This window comes from Anolis carolinensis, unplaced genomic scaffold, assembly GCF_035594765.1.
Source record: "Anolis carolinensis isolate JA03-04 unplaced genomic scaffold, rAnoCar3.1.pri scaffold_18, whole genome shotgun sequence".
Taxonomy (NCBI): domain Eukaryota; kingdom Metazoa; phylum Chordata; class Lepidosauria; order Squamata; family Dactyloidae; genus Anolis; species Anolis carolinensis.
In genome coordinates, this window is record NW_026943828.1 from 4,829,282 (window position 1) to 4,850,511 (window position 21,230).

Consider the following 21,230-nt stretch of genomic DNA (forward strand, 5'->3'; position numbering starts at 1 on the left):
CCTGCTGTTAGCCCCAGCTTCTGCCATCCTGGCAGTTCGAAACTACTTAGCTACCTGTGATTCCTTTATTTTATCACTTTTAAACTTATTTATTATGCAATGCTTTTGACATGAAATAAATTAATAAGCAGTCCGAGAACATGCAAATGCGAGTAGATCAATAGGTACCTCTTCTGCGGGAAGGTAACAGCTCTCCATGCAGTCATGCCAGTGGCCACATGACCTAGGAGGTGTCTACGGACAATGCCGGCTCTTTGTCTTAGAAATGGAGATGAGCCCCAACCCCAGAGTCGGGCAGGACTGGACTTCATGTCACGGGAAAATCCTGACCTTACTGTGTGTTCTGCACAATTGTGTGCTTTTGTGAACCGCTCCGAGTCCCTTCGGGGAGATGGTGGCAGGGTACAAATGAATAATAACAACAATAATAAAACTTTGTTCATATACCGCCCTATTTATCTCCTCAAGGGACTCAGGGCAGTTTCCAATAAGGACACCATACTACAACTTAAAACCAGGCAACAACAAAACGTAATACAATCATAAGCATAAGTATAGTGCAAATCAATCAATGAACCACAGGCTTAGGAACCAATGACAAGATACTTCACAAGCAGGCCAGGAGACAGTGGCCAAGGGTTCAGTGTTGGGGTTCAACTAGAAGGTGCCAGGCGGGTCCAGTGCAACAGTATGGCATGGCCAATAAAGTTTAGGTATAAAGTTTATCTATATATATAAAAGAGTGATGGCATCACGGCGACCCACAAAACAACAAAACTACAGACCCCCAACCTTGAAATTTGACAACACAACCCCTCATCCATGCCTCTAGGTTGATACAACAAAAAGAAAAGAAAAATAAAGTCCTAATTAGAGAGAGAGGAATAATTGTTTTTATCCAATTACTGCCAGTTAGAAGGCTAAGCTCCGCCCACTTGGTCTCTTAGCAACCCACTCAGCCCAGTGTTAATAAAAGAATAAAAAATAAAATAAATACAAATAATACAATAAAATAATTAAAAACACTAAAAAATTAATACAAGAAAATACTATAACAAAATAACTAAAAATAATACAACAAAATAATAAAATATAATAAATAAAAAAGATAAGTTACAATAAAATTAATTTAAAAAATACAAATAACGTCAAATAAAAATTCCACAAGAACTTTTAACCAATACCACCACCACTTTGCCACAGCAACTCGTGGCCGGGCACAGCTAGTATTTATATAAGGGAGTTACTCTGTTCATTATACCAATTCTTTTCAGACTTTCCTTTACTTTGTATCAATGCTATCCTTCCAAACCATGATAATTTGAGTTTAGCGTATTCTAAATTTTTTATATTTATTTCCTTTCTTCATTTAATAAAATTATTAGTCTCTATAACTTTTAATTTTTGCTACATTTATTCCCAAATATTTAATTGAGTATTTAAAACAGGAGGGGGAAAATTAATTAAAGACTCATTTTTAAAATTTCTTTTCCTGATAATTAAATAATTTATGAAGTATATTTAGAACCCTACCCATTAAACTGACATTTGTCTCCCTGCTATGAAACCACATTGATCTTCATTGATATACTTATATATATATATAAATTCATTCATTCTTTTTGCCATAATTTCTGTTGAAATTTTAGCATCTTGATTTATTAACTAAATGGGTCTATGTGATCCGGGTTCTGTTGGGTCCTTGTTAGGTTTCAAAATTAACATAATCAGAGACTGTTCCCGAGATGGTGGGATCTTCTCTCCTGTTATTATTATATAATTCTGTTAATTTAGGTATTAATATGGTTTTAATTTTTCTATAATATTCCGGTCCCAGCCCATCCATTTCTGGAGTCTTCCCGGCTTTTAAATTATCTATAATTTTTCCAGTCTCTTTTTCTGGAATTAATTGTTCCATAACTAATGTATCTGTTTCCTAGATCTTTATTTTTCCAATATTTTTCAATATATTCCTCTATTTTACTTTTGGAGTTTTCTTTTGCCGAGTATAGTTCTTGGCAAGATCTTGGAAAAGCTAATATTTTGTCTTCCATTCTTGTATGATTCTTACCTTCTTTGTCTTTAATGGATGGTATTATTTTCTTCCCTTTCTAACGTGTGCTGCTTTGGCTCATAATCTAGAGTTTCTGTATTACTGTATTCAAAGTATTCTCTATTTAAAAACTTCAAATTTCTTTGAGTCCTTTCTAACTCATGTTTTGCTAGCTGTTTTCTCATTGCTAATGCTTTTATATAGCTTTGTTTATCCTTTTCATCTCTAATTCCTTAATATCCAATTCTAATCTTTTTTCTTGTTATTTTCTTTAAATTACGTTGTTCTTCATTAAAATTCCTCTGGCTACTGCTTTCATTGTATCCCATACCATCATAGTAGAGCAATTGATGTGATGATGATGATGATGATGATGATGATGATGATAAATCTTTATTTGTACCCTGCCACCATCTCTCCTAAGGGACTCGGGGCGGCCCACAGAAGCACTCCACGTGCCGCATTTAAACAACAATACACAAGTATAAATACAAAGACATAAGTGAAATCAACAGCGTGTATAAAATCCCACTAATAAAATTGTAAGAGTATGAAATTATAACAATTCCTGAAACACAATAGAACCTGCAGAAGGCCGGCTATCTGCCGTAACCATCCAACTGAGGAGCAGTGGTTCATCAAGCTGACCAGAGATTACTCCAGATCAAAGGACTGTCTGAAGAGCCATGTTTTAAACTCACCCAAAAGACTTGAAGTGTGGGGGCTAATCTGATTTCTTTAGAGCCGGAGAGCCACCTACGCAACCCCCCCTTTCTCTTGTATTTGAGATGGTGGTGGACCTAGAAGGAGATGCGGTCTCGAAGACAGGTTGGATCCGAAGCATATAGGGCTTTATAGGCAATCACCTGCATCCGGGGTTTTGGGGTTCGGTGCCATCTCTATGCAGATGACACTCAACTCTACTACTCTTTTCCACCAGACTCCAAGGAAGCCCCCCGTGTCCTGACTCAGTGTCTGGCCGCTGTGATGGGCTGGATGAGGGCAAACAAGCTGAAGCTTAATCCTGACAAGACAGAGGTCCTCCAGGCCAGTCGCACGTCGGATCGGGGTGTAGGGTGGCCACCTGTTCTCCCCCTGAAGACACAGGTCCACAGTCTGGGGGTCCTCCTGGGATCAGCGCTGGCGCTTGATTCTCAGGTGTCGGCGGTGGCTGGGAGGGCCTTTGCACAATTAAAACTTGTGCGCCAGCTGTGACCGTACCTCGAGAAGTCTGACTTGGCCACGGTGGTCCACGCATTGGTTACCTTAAGACTGGACTACTGCAATGCACTCTACGTGGGGCTGCCTTTGAAAACGGCCCAGAAAATGCTGCTGATACAAAGGTCGGCAGCCAGATTGTTAACAGGAGCTAGTTCCAGGGAGTGTACTTGTGATGACTCATGGGCCTTGTAGTCCTGTTCCTAGTACTATTGTGGCAGACGAAGAGGAAAACATGGGATTTCCGCCGTTTCAGCCAGAATCGGAGCCTCTCCACCTGGAGGATGTTTGTCCTCAAGAATGTAGCCAAACAGGCCTTGGGCAGAACTCCCCCCCGTTTTCCCGGAGGGACAATTATAATAGAGATAGGGGAGCCAGGGAGGCTAATCGCCGGAGCCTGAGAATCGCTGCCAAACAACTAGCTGATTAGGTCTGCTTCCCTTGGGAAATTCTAAGGAGTCATGCATCTGGACAGAGTTGGGTTTCGCTTCTCATTCTCTGGGGAAAGTGTTCTGTTGGCGGGAAAACAAGACCCAATATAGGTGCTGGACGCAAGGGGAACTTTGCGGAGTCAATTGATCAGCTTGAGGAGAGAGATCGTGTGTGGACTTCGTAACCCCAGTTCCTTGTTTCCCGGATCAAGTTTCCAGCCTTGCCTTGTTTCACGGACTTCCTTGGACTCTGTTCATGTTTCGTATTTGCCTCATTCCAAGTCTTTGATCTAGCCAAGAATCAAGTTTATTTTCTAGCCTAGTTGTCAAGCTACATTGGACCTTAAAGACTCTGTCATTCCCCACACTATTGCTTGGCAAAGTGTGTGTTTCGGTCAAGTGGATTATAACTTTGGACTCTAATATCTTATATTGGACAATACAATTCTGGACTATATTTGACCTCATCTGGAAGGTCTGCTTCTGAACTTTATTCTTGTTTTTATTGACTTTATATATTTCTATAATAAAGATATTAGATAGATTCTGGCCTCTGTGTAAGGTTATTGGTGCTCTGCAGCCTGGGTCCTGACAGTACTACGCCTCTCCTGAAGCAGCTCCATTGGCTGCCAATAAGTTTCCAGTCCCAATTCAAAGTGCAGGTCATGACCTGCAAAGCCCTAAATGGTTTGGGTCCTGTCTATCTTCGTGACCGCGTTTCTCCCTATAAACCAGCGTGGGCTCGCAGATCTTCCGGGGAGGCCCTCCTTTCACTCCCGCCACCATCTGAAACGTGGTTGGTGGGAACGAGGGAGAGGGCCTTCTCCGTGGTGGCCTCCCGGCTCTGGAACTCTCTCCCCAAGGAGCTCAGACTAGCACCCACCCTAACCACATTCCCAAAAAGCTTGAATGTGCTTTTGATTAATCAGCTGCACTCACCATACAGTCCAAATCGCCTTGCTGTCTCCTGCCCTGTTTCCCTGAAAATAAGACATCCCCTGAAAGTAATACCTAGTAGAGGTTTTGCCGAATTGCTAAATATAAGGCCTCCCCTAAAAGTAAGATCTAGAAAAGTTATTGTTTGGAAGCATGCCCACCAAACAGAACACCAGAGCATGCAGGATTGGTAAATGGACGTACCATAGATTGTTGTACATGGAAATAACGGTCGTAACAAGAAATTCTTGATAGAATTCACAGTTTGGTTATGCTGGTTTGTGATGACATTTACTGTACAGTATATAATAAACTAGCTTGGAGAGCCGGCGATGCCCGGGTCATTTGAGAAAGGCCTTGTTTGCCTGTGTTCCAAGTGTAGCCTATATCCAATGTCAGCTGGGTTCAGTGGGTGCGGGTGAGCTCCAACTCCCATATGCAAGTCCCATCGTCCAGTGTCCATCCCCCTCCAAACAGAGCCAGTATGTAGAATAGGTCATGAGGGCTCCATGTACCATGTTTGGTCTTGATCAGTCATTTGTGTGGGTCGCGGTGCTCTCAGGAAGTGAGTGAAGGTATTGGAAGTCCCATCGTCCATGGTCCATCATCCTCCAAACTGCACCTGGGTGTAGAGTGAGTCATGGGTGTTCTCTGTTTGAAGTTTGGTCTTGATGAGACATTGATGGGGGGTGACAGTGGTCTCAGGAAGTGAATGAATATACTGCAAGTCCCATCATCCAAGGTCCAAGCTCTTTCAAATCTCACCAAGATGTAGAGTGGGCCATGGTGGCTCTATGTGCCAAGTTTGGTCTTGATCAGTCATTGGTGGGGGTCACAGTAGTCCCAGGAAGTGACTGAAGATATTGTAAGTCCCCTCATCCACGGTCCCTCTTCCCCCAAATTGCACCAGGATGTAAAGTGGGCTACCCTGCACCTGTGTGTCAAGTTTGATCCAGTTTTGTCATTCATGGGCATCACAGTGGTTTGTGGGAGGTGAATTGGATGAATGTACTGCAAATCCCATAATCCTTGGTCCACCCTCCGTCAAACTGCTGCAGCATGTGAAGTGTGTCATTTGGGATCTGTGTGCCTGGTTTGGTTCAGTTGTGTGATTTGTGGCAGTTGCTGTAGTCTCAAGAAGTGAGGGAAGGTACTGCAAATCCCATCATCCTTGGTCCATCCTGCCCCAATATACATCAGGACATAAAGGGGTCGACAGGAGTTCTGTGTGCCAAGTTTGGTCCATTTCTATCATTGGTGGGCATTGCAGTAGTCTGTGGGAGTTCAAGTGTTTGAAAGTACTGCAAATCCCATCATCTGTGGTCCATCCTCCCCCAAATGGCAGCAGGTCATAAAGTGCATTGTGGGGATGAAGTGTGCCAAGTTTGGTGCAGATCCGTCATTCCTGTTGGTCTCAGTGGCCTGGGATAGTGGCGGCCAATCAAAACGCGAGCACATATTCCGCCAGGCCAATCAAAACGCTGATACATACTCTGATTTCACTTTTATTATATACTAGCTGTGCCCGGCCACGCGTTGCTGTGGTAAAGTGGTGGTGGTATTGGTTAAAAATTGTTGTGTAATTTTTTATTTGACTTTATTTGCATTTTTTTGTTAATTTTATTGTAAGTTATATTTTTATTTATTATATTTTATTATTTTCTTGTATTATTTTTAGTTATTTTCTATTATTATAGTATTTTATTGTATTAATTTTTAGTGTTTTTTATTATTTTTATCGGGTTGCTAGGAGACCAAGTGGGCGGAGCTTAGCCTTCTAACTGGCAGCAATTGGATAAAAACTATTATTCCTCTCTCTCTAATTAGGACTTTATTTTTCTTTTCTTTTTGTTGTATCAACCTTGAGGCGTGGATGATGGGTTGTGTTGTCAAATTTCGAGGTTGGGGGGCCTGTACTTTTGTTGTTTTGTGGGTCGCCGTGATGCCATCACTCTTTTTTATATATAGATATAGATGTTCATTTTTTTGTTCAAAAATAAATGTGAATTCTTCTCTGTGGAAAAATAAGACGTCCCCTGAAAATAAGACCTAGCACATCTTTGAGAGCAAAAATTAATATAAGGCACTGTCTTATTTTCGGGAAAACAGGGCAACACTTTACCCCACTCTGGTTCCACGATTCATGTTTCACTTTTCACTATTCAAGTCAGCCCCCCTCCCACGTAATCCTAAACAGCCCCACTCCCCTGTCTAATTGATATGTTATGTGTTTTATCTTAAAGTTTTAAAATGGTTTGGTTCTTGTTATGTATTTTAATTTTGTAACTTGTACTGTTTTTATGCCTATGTCAACTGTTGTTTTTAGGGCTTTGTCCCCACGTAAGCCGCCCCGAGTCCCCTTGGGGAGATGGAGGCGGGGTCTAAGAAATATATTATTATTAATATTATTATTTGTAATTGTGCTGTCCTACTTGGCTTTCCCTCCCTTGCTTATTTCCTGGTTGCTGTTCTTGGGAGGAATGTTTTGGGGGTGGAGCTTGGGACTCCCCTTGGATGAGGTTTGGATGAGATGGTTCAGCCTGGGAGCTAATCTCTAGAGCAGGGGTCCCCAAAGTACGGCCCGCGGGCCACATCCGGCCCATCGGAGCCATTTATCCGCCCCCCGCGGTGGTGGCTCCTTCCTCCTCCGCCAAGAAAGGTGCGTGTAGTGTGGAGAAGGAGGAAAAGGCACATGCCTTTCTTATCTCCATCGCCCCACAGGCACTTTTCCCACTGCCGCTGCTGAGGAAGGGCCGCACGGGGCGAGGAAAAGGTGTGCGGCTTTCCTCCCTCACCCCAGGGGCAGCTTTCCCACCATCGAGGAAGGGCTGCACGGGGGGAGGAAAAGGCATTCCTTTCCCCCCCGCTGCCGCTGCTGAGGGAGGCCGCGGGAAAGGTGAGCGCAGGGTGAGGGAGGAAAGGTGCATGGCTTTTCCTCGCCCTGCACTCACCTTTCCCGCTGCTGCTGCCGCCGAGGAAGAGCTGCACGAGGCGAGGAAAAGGCATGTGACTTTCCTCCCTCGCCTCGCGGGCAGCTTTCCCGCTGCCGCCGTCGAGGAAGGCAGTGGGAAAGGTGCGCGTGGGGTGAGAGAAGTGAGAAAGGCGCACGCCATTTCCTCGTCACGCACGCACCTTTCCCGCTGTCGAGGAAGGGCCTCACGGGGCGAGGAAAAGGCGTGGGCCTTTCCTCCTTTCCTCCTCGCTACCGCTGAGGAAGGCCTGCACAGAACGAGAGAGGAGGGAAAGATGCGTGCCGTGGATTCATTTTTCTTGAAGGCTAGCCATTTCTTCCAACCCTGATTTTTAGTGTATTATTATTGTTGTTGTTGTTGTTGTTGGTCAGGGGTGCTTTATGTTTTGGTTCACAAAGGGAGAAAGGGGTTGGACTCTATGGCCCAAGGGGTCTCTTCCAACCATGTTTATTATGGTGTTGTTGTTGTTGTTGTTATTGGGTGGCTATCTGTCAGGGGTGCTTTGATTATGATGTGATGCACAAAAGCAAAAGGGGGTTGGAGTAGATGTCCCAAGGGGTCTCTTCCAACCCTCTTTATTATTTTGATGATGATGATGATGATTATTATTATTATTAACATTGAGACTGTATTTGTTCCTTTTTTGTTTTTGTTTTTACTTCAAAATAAGATATGTGCAGTACGCATAGGAATTTGTTCATAGCTTTTTTTAAAAAAAAACTATAATCCGGCCCTCCAATGGTCTGAGGGACGGTGAATTGGCCCTCCACTTAAAAAGTTTGGGGACCCCTGCTCTAGAGGCTTTTCCCCCTCCAATTGCCATTCCAGAGAAAAACCTTAGAGATAGGTCTTAGAATTGGTCTGGGTTCTTTGACCTGGCAAATTCAAACAGGCAACATAAATCACGTACTTACCTTACAGCTTATGTATTTACCTCAAAGATAGCAAAGCTTATAGTTCACCTTGTACTTACCACCATAGCTTTGTGAACTTACCATCATACATAGTACTTACCATACAGTCATTATAGATAGTACTAGCTGTGCCCAGCCACGCGTTGCTGTGGCGAAATCTGGTGGTATGGGAAATAAAGTATTGAGGAATTGGTGGTAGTTAAGGTCAAGGGTCCCCTGGGCTGAGTGGGTTGCTAAGGGACCAAGTGAACAGAGCTTAGCATTCTAACTGGCAGCAATTGGATAAAACAATTATTCCTCTCCCTCTAATTAGGACTTTATTTATTTATCTTTTTATTGTATCAACCTAGAGGCATGTATGAGGGGTTGTGCTGTCAATTTTCAAGGTTGTGGGGTGTTTACTTTTGTTGTTTTGTCCGCTGCCGTGATGCCATCACTCTTTTATATATATAGACTAGCTGTGCCCGGCCACGCGTTGCTGTGGCAAAGTGGTGGTGGTATTGGTTAAAAATTGTTGTGTAATTTTTATTTGACGTTATTTGCAATTTTTTAAATTAATTTTATTGTAAGTTATATTTTTATTTATTATATTTTATTATTTTCTTGTATTACTTTTAGTTATTTTCTGTTATTATAGTATTTTATTGTATTAATTTTTTAGTGTTTTTAATTATTTTTTAGTGTTTTTATTATTTTTTATTGGGTTGCTAGGAGACCAAGTGGGAGGAGCTTAGCCTTCTAACTGGCAGCAATTGGATAAAAGCAATTACTCCTCTCCCTCTAATTAGGACTTTATTTTTCTTTTCTTTTTGTTGTATCAACCTAGAGGCGTGGATGATGGGTTGTGTTGTCAAATTTCGAGGTTGGGGGGCCTGTAGTTTTGTTGTTTTGTCCGGTGCCGTGATGCCATCACTCTTATATATATATAGATTTACCTCATAGCCTCATACTTACCATTACAGATAGAGTTCATCATAGCCATGTACTTACCTTACAGTTTACCTCATAGCCTTGTACTTACCTTACAGTTTACCTCATAGCTTTAGGTATTTACCTCAAAGATAGCAAAGCTTATAGTTCACCTTGTACTTACCTTATGTACTTACCTTATAGCTTATCACCTTATGGTTTACCTCAGAGTTATTATAGATAGTTCACTATAGCTGGTATTTACCACTAAAGTCATTATAGATAGTGCTTATCATAGCCTTGTACTTACCCTATAGTACCTACCTTTCCTCATAGCTTGTGTGTTAATCCTTTATAGTCTCTATAGCTTTCATTCTCAATCAGTATACCGTGTTTCCCCGAAAATAAGACAGTGTCTTATATTAATTTTTGCTCCCAAAGATGCACTAGGTCTTATTTTCAGGGGATGTCTTATTTTTCCATGAAGAAGAATTCACATTTATTATTGAACAAAAAATGAACATTTATTATATACTGTACAGTAGTTGTCATCACAAACCAGCATAACCAGACAAACTGTGAATCCTATCAAGAATTTCTTGTTACTAATATTTCCATGTACGATCCTGCATGCTCTGGTGTTCTGTTTGGCAGGCATGCTTCCAAACAAAAACTTGGCTAGGTCTTACTTTCGGGGGAGGCCTTATATTTAGCCATTCAGCAAAACCTCTACTAGGTCTTATTTTCTGGGGATGTCTTATTTTAGGGGAAACAGGGTAGTTTTATATCTGTATAATTTCAGTGATTTTACTTCATATTATTTCTAATACATGAAAAGGACTGTTTCCTGTTTTCAATAAACATATTTTTGGTTATCTTTAATCAGCTTCTAGAGTATTTACTTTGGGGTTTGAGGTATAATTATAAGGTAAACCGAAGCCGCTTGGGTAGCCAGACCTGGAGATGGCCATTTTCCCCCAGCGGGCCTTCACACCCAGACTGCGAACCTGTGTCTTCAGGGGGAGTGTGACCCCGTCCAACACAGGCTGTAACCCTATTCCCTGTTCGGCCTTGCGACTGACCAGGAGGACCTCTGTCTTGTCTGGATTCAATTTCAATTTGTTGGCCCTCATCCAGTCCGACACAGAGGCCAGACACCGGTTCAGGACCTGGACAGCCTCCTGAGTGACAGGTGGGAAGGAGTGACAGAGCTGGACATCATCTGCGTACAGATGACACCGCACCCTGAAACTCCGGATGAATATATTTGAATATATGTTATTCATTATTACTTTATTTTATTATTTATTATTATTATTTTTGTTGTTTTACTATGTTATTTTTACTATATTATTGTATTATTATACTACTTTTTAAAATTTATATCTATATATATAAAAGAGTGATGGCATCACGGCAGCGGACAAAACAACAAAAGTAAACACCCCACAACCTCGAAACTTGCCAGCACAACCCCTCATCCATGCCTCTAGGTTGATACAACAAAAAGAAAAGAAAAATAAAGTCCTAATTAGAGGGAGAGGAATAATTGTTTTTATCCAATTGCTGCCAGTTAGAAGGCTAAGCTCCTCCAACTTGGTCTCCTAGCAACCCAATAAAAAATAATAAAAACACTAAAAAATAATTAAAAACACTAAAAAATTAATACAATAAAATACTATAATAACAGAAAATAACTAAAAGTAATACAAGAAAATAATAAAATATAATAAATAAAAATATAACTTACAATAAAATTAATAAAAAAATTGCAAATAACGTCAAATAAAAATTACACAACAATTTTTAACCAATACCACCACCACTTTGCCACAGCAATGCGTGGCCGGGCACAGCTAGTCTATATATATAAAAGAGTGATGGCATCACGGCAGCGGACAAAACAACAAAAGTAAACACCCCCCAACCTCGAAATTTGACAACACAACCCCTCATCCATGCGTCTAGGTTAATACAACAAAAAGAAAAGAAAAATAAAGTCCTAATTAGAGGGAGAGGAATAATTGTTTTTATCCAATTGCTGCCAGTTAGAAGGCTAAGCTCTGTTCACTTGGTCTCCTAGCAACCCACTCAGCCCAGGGGACCCTTGACCTTAACTACCACCAATTCCTCAATACTTTATTTCCCATACCACCATACTTCGCCACAGCAACGCGTGGCTGGGCACAGCTAGTTATTTTATAATTTATTTTCTGTTATTTTACTACACTATATTATTTTCATTATATTCATTATATTCGTTACCATTAGAAACCTTCTTTTGTATCTGCCTTAACCATGTGAGGGTGCCAGAGTTTGGGGAGATAGAATACCATCTCATCATGGGCTCTACAGAGGGAATGCATGAATGCCTGAATGGAACTTAGTTCAGCATGGACTCAATTTGTGAACGTGGTTGTGAATGAGCCAGTTGGGAAGGCAGGTCCTTGTTAGTTTGGAAGATTCATTTGGGAAATGTGGCCGGAGTGACCCTTTGAGATGCCGAGGAAGCAGAGTTGGGGGTCCCTGTGGCAGGGGAGATAAGGACACAATCCATAAAGAAATCCTTGTTCCTTTGCGCATTTAGCACAATGCTGGTCATTCACGGAAACCCAGGATCCAGAACAGGGCTCCTCAAACTTTTAAAGCAGAGGGCCGGTCCACAATCCTTCCGACTGTGGAGGGGCCGAATTATCATTTGGAAAAAGAAAAAGAAAAAACGAACAAATTCCTATGTACACTGCACATGTCTTATTTGTAGTGCAAAACAACAACAACAATGAAAGAACAATACAATATTTAAAAATGAAAACAATTGTAACCAGCATAACCCTATCAGGATTTCAATGGGAAGTGTGGGCCTGCTTCTGGCCAATGAGATAGTCAAGTTAATTAGGGTTGTTGTTGTTGTTGTTGTGTGCCTTCAAGTCATTTCAGACTTTGGGCGAGCCTAAGTCTAAAATTATTTATTTATTCATTTACTACATTTATTTATTACATTTATATCCTGCCCTTCTCACCCTGAAGGGGACTCAGACTAGCTGTATGTACATAGAATATATTATATTATTAGCATAGCACAATATTAGCATTATATATTACTATATTGAACTGTACCACTATACTGTAATATTATATGTAATATACAACATATAATTAATATTATTATATGGCATTATTAATATTATATTGTTCCTTTAACCACGTTTGGGTCTGACCCAATGAAATGGGTGTGGCCCTCCAATATTGGAAAAGGGTTCAGTTCTCTCCTTCTATGATTCCTTCCTTCTCTTATCCCTTCCTTCTGTGTTTCCTCCCTTCCTTCCATCTTTCCTTTCTTCTTTCCTTTTTCGCCTTGTTTGCCTGGAGCCAGAGGTATGCGGCTTCATGTCTAACCTTTGGCTTCTTCTTTCTTGACCAGGACGTGAGAGTTCTCTGGAGCCACCCCTGCCGTGATGGGAAACGAACCAGCTTCTAGTCGATATTAAGGCATTTGGAAACCAAAGTGCAGTAAGGAAACCAGTCCTCTAGGAAAAAGGATTCCTCTCAAGGGGCTGATCCTGCAGAATTCCTACATTCACTTTGGATTATAGAGTAGAACCATAGAGTCGGAAGAGACTGCATGAGGCACCCAGTCCAGGCCTTTGCCGTGCAGGAAAAGCCAAAATACCCCTGACAGATAAGCATCTGGCCTCTGTTTAAAGGATTCCAAAGGAGCCTCCACTACACTTTGAGGCAGAGAGTTCCACTGCTGAACAGCTCAGGAAGTTCTTAATGTTCAGATGGAATCTACTTTCCTGTAATTTGAACCCACTGCTGTGAGTAATCAGAAAGGGAAAAACAAGAATCAAGTGTCCTTATTGGAATTAAATGTACATAGCACTGTTGACATGGAGGAGAAAGCATATAAATGTATTGAATGTGGAAAGAGCTTTAGTCTGCATGGAAACCTGAAGAGACATCAAAGGACTCACACTGGGGAGAAACCCTATAACTGCCTGGAGTGTGGACAGAGCTTCACTGAGAAGGGACACTTACAAAGACATCAAAGGACACACACTGGGGAGAAACCCTATAACTGCCTGGAGTGTGGACAGAGCTTCTCTCGTAATTCACATCTACATAGACATCAAAGGACCCACACTGGGGAGAAACCCTATAACTGCCTGGAGTGTGGACAGAGCTTCACTGAGAAGGGAAGCTTACATATACATCAAAGGACCCACACTGGGGAGAAACCCTATAACTGCCTGGAGTGTGGACAGAGCTTCTCTCATAATTCACATCTACATAGACATCAAAGGACCCACACTGGGGAGAAACCCTATAAATGCCTGGAGTGTGGACAGAGCTTTGCTCGTAGTTCAGGCCTACGTTCACATCAAAGGACTCACACTGGGGAGAAAACCTATAACTGCCTGGAGTGTGGACAGAGCTTCACTCAGAAGGGAAGCTTGCATAAAGATCAAAGGACCCACACTGGGGAGAAACCCTATAACTGCCTGGAGTGTGGACAGAGCTTCACTCAGAAGGGACACTTACATTCACATCAAAGGATTCACACTGGGGAGAAACCCTATAACTGCCTGGAGTGTGGACAGAGCTTCACTCAGAAGGGACACTTACATTCACATCAAAGGATTCACACTGGGGAGAAACCCTATAACTGCCTGGAGTGTGGACAGAGCTTCACTCAGAGTTCAGGACTACGTTCACATCAAAGGACCCACACTGGAGAGAAACCCTATAAATGCCTGGAGTGTGGACAGAGCTTTGCTCATAGTTCAGGTCTACGTTCACATCAAAGGACTCACACTGGAGAGAAACCCTATAACTGCCTGGAGTGCGGACAGAGCTTTGCTCGTAGTTCAGGTCTACGTTCACATCAAAGGACTCACACTGGGGAGAAACCCTATAACTGCCTGGAGTGTGGACAGAGCTTCACTCAGAAGGGAAACTTGCATAAACATCAAAGGATTCACACTGGGGAGAAACCCTATAACTGCCTGGAGTGTGGACAGAGCTTCACTCAGAAGGGAAACTTGCATAAACATCAAAGGATTCACACTGGGGAGAAACCCTATAACTGCCTGGAGTGTGGACAGAGCTTTACTCGAAGTTCAGGACTACGTTCACATCAAAGGACTCACGCTGGGCAGAAACCATAGAAATGCATGGAGTGTGGACAGAGCTTTTCATGGAATAGACATCAATTTGAGTTTAGCATATTCTAATAATTGTATATTTATTTCCTTTTTTAGTTTAATAAAATTATTAGTATCTAAATCTTCTAATTCTCTATAACATTTATTCCCAGATCCTTAATTGTCTTTAATTTTAATTATCCCCTCCTGTTTTATTTTTTAAATCTCTTCTTAGTGATAATTAAATAACTACACTTCTGACTTGTTCCAGTTAATTTGCAAAACTTTTAATTTTCCCAAATTCTTCTAGGTAATTTTCATTTTTTCCCCATTGTTGTATTGGGTTTTCCACTGATAAATGGGTATCTTCTGCAAATAAATTAATTTTATTTGTTTTAATACTCTTAGTTCCATAACTAATGTATCTGTTTCCTGGATCTTTATTTTCTAATACTTCTCAATATATTCCTCTATTTTACTTTTGGAGTTTTCTTTTGCCAACTATAGTTCTTGATATGATCTTGGAAAAGTTAATATTTTGTCTTCCATCCTTGTATGATTCTTACCTTCCTTGTCTTTAATGGATGTTATTAATTTTTTCCTTTCTAATGTGTGCTCCCTTGGCTAATAATTTGGAGTTTCTATTACTGTATTCAAAGTATTCTTGTTGTGAATACGCCTTCAGAGACTGTGAATGATAGTGGTGGGATCAGGAGAGGAAGGAAAAACCCTCGCGAGGAGGGCTCATTGGAACAATTTTTTAGGAAAAGGGTCAGGGAGACTGATGGGGAGTCTTCTGAGCAGGATTTATGTGGGGATCCTGAGGTGGAAATGGATGCTGGGGAACAGGTGTTAACGGAGGAATTGGGCACGGACTGGGCACGGGCACCGGAGATGCTTGGGGACGAATCGGGGCCCATGGATACTGCTGATGCTGGGGAAGCTTGGGTGTCTTCAGAAGCAGATCCCACTTGGTCTGCTTGGAGGAGTGAGAGGGAGTCCACAGGTGTGGATAGAGTTGGGCGCGGGCAGGATGATTGGGACTCTGATGAGGAATTAGGAACGCATGACCCAAGGGCATTGGCTGTGTGGAGTTCTGATTCAGATTAAGAAGTTGAGACACCTGCTCTTTGGGCGTGAATAGTTTGGACGCCCAGGGAGACCTGGATATATTGGGGTTGTTTGGCCATTATACCTTGCGTGTGGCAAGGTGTTGCTGGGCGCCACTGGGTTTCCTGTGTGTGTTACTGAAGACTGAACTGGGACTTTGCAACGGATGTAAGTTTAATCTGGGTTATTCTGCAACGGGAGGGCTGGAATTGTGTGGGTTTTCCTGGACTGCACTGTTATTGCTATTTTGTATTATCTGCTGTTTGCCCTCGTTGCTTTGGCTCTCTGTGCCATTTCGTGTTGTGACCTTCTTGGATGACTTCAACCTCTCGGACCTTGGACCTTGGACTGGAACTTGACTCGGCTTTGCTCTTCGCTCTCAATCTGTGGCTTGGCGTCGTTCTCTATTCCGTGGCTGTCTGCTGTTGTTGACTACTACCTTCACTCCTGATACCGACGCTGTCTGCTTATCCCGACTTCGGACCGGCTTGACGACGTTCTCCCGCTCTGCTCCTTTAACTCCTGGCTTGGCGTTTGCTTCTGCAGCAGCTTGGCGTTGCTGGTTTATCCCGACTTCGGACCGGCTTGACGACACTTTCCCGCTCTGCTCCTTTAACTCTTGGTTTGGTGTATGTTCCAGCAGCGGTTGCTGTGAGCTCGCCAGCGTCTCACTGTTTCGCTGTCTTTGCTGCTCTCAACTGGGAGTTCCCTAGCTCAGTTTGTGCGTTTGTTTGTTTTGAACTCCTTTTTGTACTTTTGAGTTTTGGGAAAGGTTTGTGGGCTTCAATACTGCTTGCTTACTTCATGCCTCCGTTTTTCAGCCCATTGTGAACTTTTGAGTCACGTTATAGAACTTTAAAGCAAAGCACCCCTGGCAGATGGCCACCCGGCCTCAATGTTACTAATAATAACAATAAAAATAATATCAAGGGTTGGAAAAGACCCTTTCGGCCATGTAGTCCAGCCCTCTTCTGCCTTTGAGCACCACAAGCAAAGCACCCCTGGCAGATGGCCACCCGGCCTCAAGGTTACTAATAATAACAATAAAAATAATATCAAGGGTTGGAAAAGACCCTTTCAGCCATGTAGTCCAGCCCTCTTCTGCCTTTCAGCACCTCAAGCAAAGCACCCCTGGCAGATGGCCACCCGGCCTCAATGTTACTAATAATAACAATAAAAATAATATCAAGGGTTGGAAAAGACCCTTTCGGCCATGTAGTCCAGCCCTCTTCTGCCTCTGAGCACCACAAGCAAAGCACCCCTGGCAGATGGCCACCCGGCCTCAAGGTCAGTAATAATAACAATAAAAATAATATCAAGGGTTGGAAAAGACCCTTTCGGCCATGTAGTCCAGCCCTCTTCTGCCTTTGAGCACCACAAGCAAAGCACCCCTGGCAGATGGCCACCCGGCCTCAATGTTACTAATAATAACAATAAAAATAATATCAAGGGTTGGAAAAGACCCTTTCGGCCATGTAGTCCAGCCCTCTTCTGCCTTTGAGCACCACAAGCAAAGCACCCCTGGCAGATGGCCACCCGGCCTCAATGTTACTAATAATAACAATAAAAATAATATCAAGGGTTGGAAAAGACCCTTTCGGCCATGTAGTCCAGCCCTCTTCTGCCTTTGAGCACCACAAGCAAAGCACCCCTGGCAGATGGCCACCCGGCCTCAATGTTACTAATAATAACAATAAAAATAATATCAAGGGTTGGAAAAGACCCTTTCGGCCATGTAGTCCAGCCCTCTTCTGCCTTTGAGCACCACAAGCAAAGCACCCCTGGCAGATGGCCACCCGGCCTCAATGTTACTAATAATAACAATAAAAATAATATCAAGGGTTGGAAAAGACCCTTTCGGCCATGTAGTCCAGCCCTCTTCTGCCTCTGAGCACCACAAGCAAAGCACCCCTGGCAGATGGCCACCCGGCCTCAAGGTCAGTAATAATAACAATAAAAATAATATCAAGGGTTGGAGAAGACCCTTTCGGCCATGTAGTCCAGCCCTCTTCTGCCTTTGAGCACCACAAGCAAAGCACCCCTGGCAGATGGCCACCCGGCCTCAATGTTACTAATAATAACAATAAAAATAATATCAAGGGTTGGAAAAGACCCTTTCGGCCATGTAGTCCAGCCCTCTTCTGCCTTTGAGCACCACAAGCAAAGCACCCCTGGCAGATGGCCACCCGGCCTCAAGGTTACTAATAATAACAATAAAAATAATATCAAGGGTTGGAAAAGACCCTTTCGGCCATGTAGTCCAGCCCTCTTCTGCCTTTGAGCACCACAAGCAAAGCACCCCTGGCAGATGGCCACCCGGCCTCAATGTTACTAATAATAACAATAACAATAATATCAAGGGTTGGAAAAGACCCTTTCGGCCATGTAGTCCAGCCCTCTTCTGCCTTTGAGCACCACAAGCAAAGCACCCCTGGCAGATGGCCACCCGGCCTCAATGTTACTAATAATAACAATAAAAATAATATCAAGGGTCGGAAAAGACCCTTTCGGCCATGTAGTCCAGCCCTCTTCTGCCTCTGAGCACCACAAGCAAAGCACCCCTGGCAGATGGCCACCCAGCCTCAATGCTAGTAATAATAACAATAAAAATAATATCAAGGGTCGGAAAAGACCCTTTCGGCCATGTAGTCCAGCCCTCTTCTGCCTCTGAGCACCACAAGCAAAGCACCCCTGGCAGATGGCCACCCGGCCTCAATGTTACTAATAATAACAATAAAAATAATATCAAGGGTTGGAAAAGACCCTTTCGGCCATGTAGTCCAGCCCTCTTCTGCCTTTGAGCACCACAAGCAAAGCACCCCTGGCAGATGGCCACCCGGCCTCAAGGTCAGTTATAATAACAATAAAAATAATATCAAGGGTCGGAAAAGACCCTTTCGGCCATGTAGTCCAGCCCTCTTCTGCCTTTGAGCACCACAAGCAAAGCACCCCTGGCAGATGGCCACCCGGCCTCAATGCTAGTAATAATAACAATAAAAATAATATCAAGGGTTGGAAAAGACCCTTTCGGCCATGTAGTCCAACCCTCTTCTGCCTCTGAGCACCACAAGCAAAGCACCCCTGGCAGATGGCCACCCGGCCTCAATGCTAGTAATAATAACAATAAAAATAATATCAAGGGTTGGAAAAGACCCTTTCGGCCATGTAGTCCAGCCCTCTTCTGCCTTTGAGCACCACAAGCAAAGCACCCCTGGCAGATGGCCACCCGGCCTCAAGGTCAGTAATAATAACAATAAAAATAATATCAAGGGTTGGAAAAGACCCTTTCGACCATGTAGTCCAGCCCTCTTCTGCCTTTGAGCACCACAAGCAAAGCACCCCTGGCAGATGGCCACCCGGCCTCAAGGTTACTAATAATAACAATAAAAATAATATCAAGGGTTGGAAAAGACCCTTTCGGCCATGTAGTCCAGCCCTCTTCTGCCTCTGAGCACCACAAGCAAAGCACCCCTGGCAGATGGCCACCCGGCCTCAAGGTCAGTAATAATAACAATAAAAATAATATCAAGGGTTGGAGAAGACCCTTTCGGCCATGTAGTCCAGCCCTCTTCTGCCTCTGAGCACCACAAGCAAAGCACCCCTGGCAGATGGCCACCCGGCCTCAAGGTTACTAATAATAACAATAAAAATAATATCAAGGGTTGGAAAAGACCCTTTCGGCCATGTAGTCCAGCCCTCTTCTGCCTCTGAGCACCACAAGCAAAGCACCCCTGGCAGATGGCCACCCGGCCTCAATGTTACTAATAATAACAATAAAAATAATATCAAGGGTTGGAAAAGACCCTTTCGGCCATGTAGTCCAACCCTCTTCTGCCTCTGAGCACCACAAGCAAAGCACCCCTGGCAGATGGCCACCCGGCCTCAATGTTACTAATAATAACAATAAAAATAATATCAAGGGTTGGAAAAGACCCTTTCGGCCATGTAGTCCAGCCCTCTTCTGCCTTTGAGCACCACAAGCAAAGCACCCCTGGCAGATGGCCACCCGGGCTCAAGGTTACTAATAATACCAATAAAAATAATATCAAGGGTTGGAAAAGACCCTTTCGGCCATGTAGTCCAGCCCTATTCTGCCTTTGAGCACCACAAGCAAAGCACCCCTGGCAGATGGCCACCCGGCCTCAATGTTACTAATAATAACAATAAAAATAATATCAAGGGTTGGAAAAGACCCTTTCGGCCATGTAGTCCAGCCCTCTTCTGCCTTTGAGCACCACAAGCAAAGCACCCCTGGCAGATGGCCACCCGGCCTCAAGGTCAGTAATAATAACAATAAAAATAATATCAAGGGTTGGAAAAGACCCTTTCGGCCATGTAGTCCAGCCCTCTTCTGCCTTTCAGCACCACAAGCAAAGCACCCCTGGCAGATGGCCACCCAGCCTCAATCTATATATATAAAAGAGTGATGGCATCACGGCGATGGACAAAACAACAAATCTACAGCCCCCCCAAACTCGAAAATTGGCAACGCAATCCATCATCCCCGCCTCCAGTAAGATACAACAAATTTACACATAAAACACTATCACAACACCAAAAAATGCCAAAACTAGGTACGCATGCGCAAAAACACCATGCTTCAAACCTTTATGGCGCTCGCGCGGCTCCAGTAAGATTTATATGCCAAACACAATCACAGGGCCACAAACGGCCAAAAACTGCAACAGGCGATATGCGCCTGCGCGCACCCCCCATCCCTTCCCGCGCGCGCACACACACACCTCGCCTCAGAGCTGAAGGAAGGAAGGCAGGGAGGCCGATTCCTTGGTGGGCGCGGGATGGAGGAGGCCGCGCTGGGAGGCGTGCGGGCCTCACGTCGCTCTCTGCCCTCTCCCCCTCAATGTCCTCCCCCCCCTCAGGGCCCATGGAGGGCCCCGGTTGCCGTTCAGGCCCCCTCCTCCCGCCCCTCTCCCCTCCCCCCAATGCGAGGAAGGCCCCGCGGAGCCCCCCCCGCCTCACCCTCTCTCCTCCTCCTCCCTTCTCGGTTCTTCTCGGAGGTCTTCAAGCTCTTCAAGGTGAGGGGGGAAGAGGAGGGCACGGCCCTCGAGCAGGCCTGGACCTCCCCTCGAGTGGTTTGGGGCGCCAACCCCCGCCCTTCCCGGCCTCAGGGCCCTTCCTTTTCCCCCTCACCCGGTTAAACGGCTGGTGGGGAAAAGGAAAGAGCCTCAGGCCAGGAAGGGTGGAAGTTGGCGCCCAAAACAAGTCAAGGGAAGGCCCCCGTTGGCCCAGGCTGAGCTTCCCCCTTTTCTGTTGTTGTTATTGTTGTTGTTGTTCTCACCCACAAATGACAACCCCTCCAATGCCTCAGAAGCCCCCCTTTTTCCCCTCTCAAACCCTATCGCCCTCACCTTTCCCTTCCCTGTAATAATTATTAATATAATAACTGATCCTCAGTTAAGAATGTAATAATCACCAATAATAATACTAATTTATTATTAGTATAATACTGATAATCATTCGAGAACATAATAATTCATAATAATAGTCAGTTCTTATTATTATAACACTGACAATCATTCAAC

At 43.7% G+C, this 21,230-nt stretch overlaps 1 protein-coding gene and 2 pseudogenes across 1 annotated transcript in view; all 3 read left to right on the forward strand.

Annotated features, from left to right (window-relative positions):
- LOC107983718 (zinc finger protein 160-like) overlaps positions 1–21,230 on the forward strand; it is a 182,851-nt gene that overhangs the window by 81,061 nt on the left and 80,560 nt on the right. The gene's annotated exons all lie outside the window — the stretch shown is intronic.
- LOC134294639 (zinc finger protein 850-like) overlaps positions 1–21,230 on the forward strand; it is a 151,486-nt pseudogene that overhangs the window by 13,486 nt on the left and 116,770 nt on the right.
- Positions 1–21,230, forward strand: part of LOC134294695 (zinc finger protein 850-like) — a 49,258-nt pseudogene that overhangs the window by 5,938 nt on the left and 22,090 nt on the right.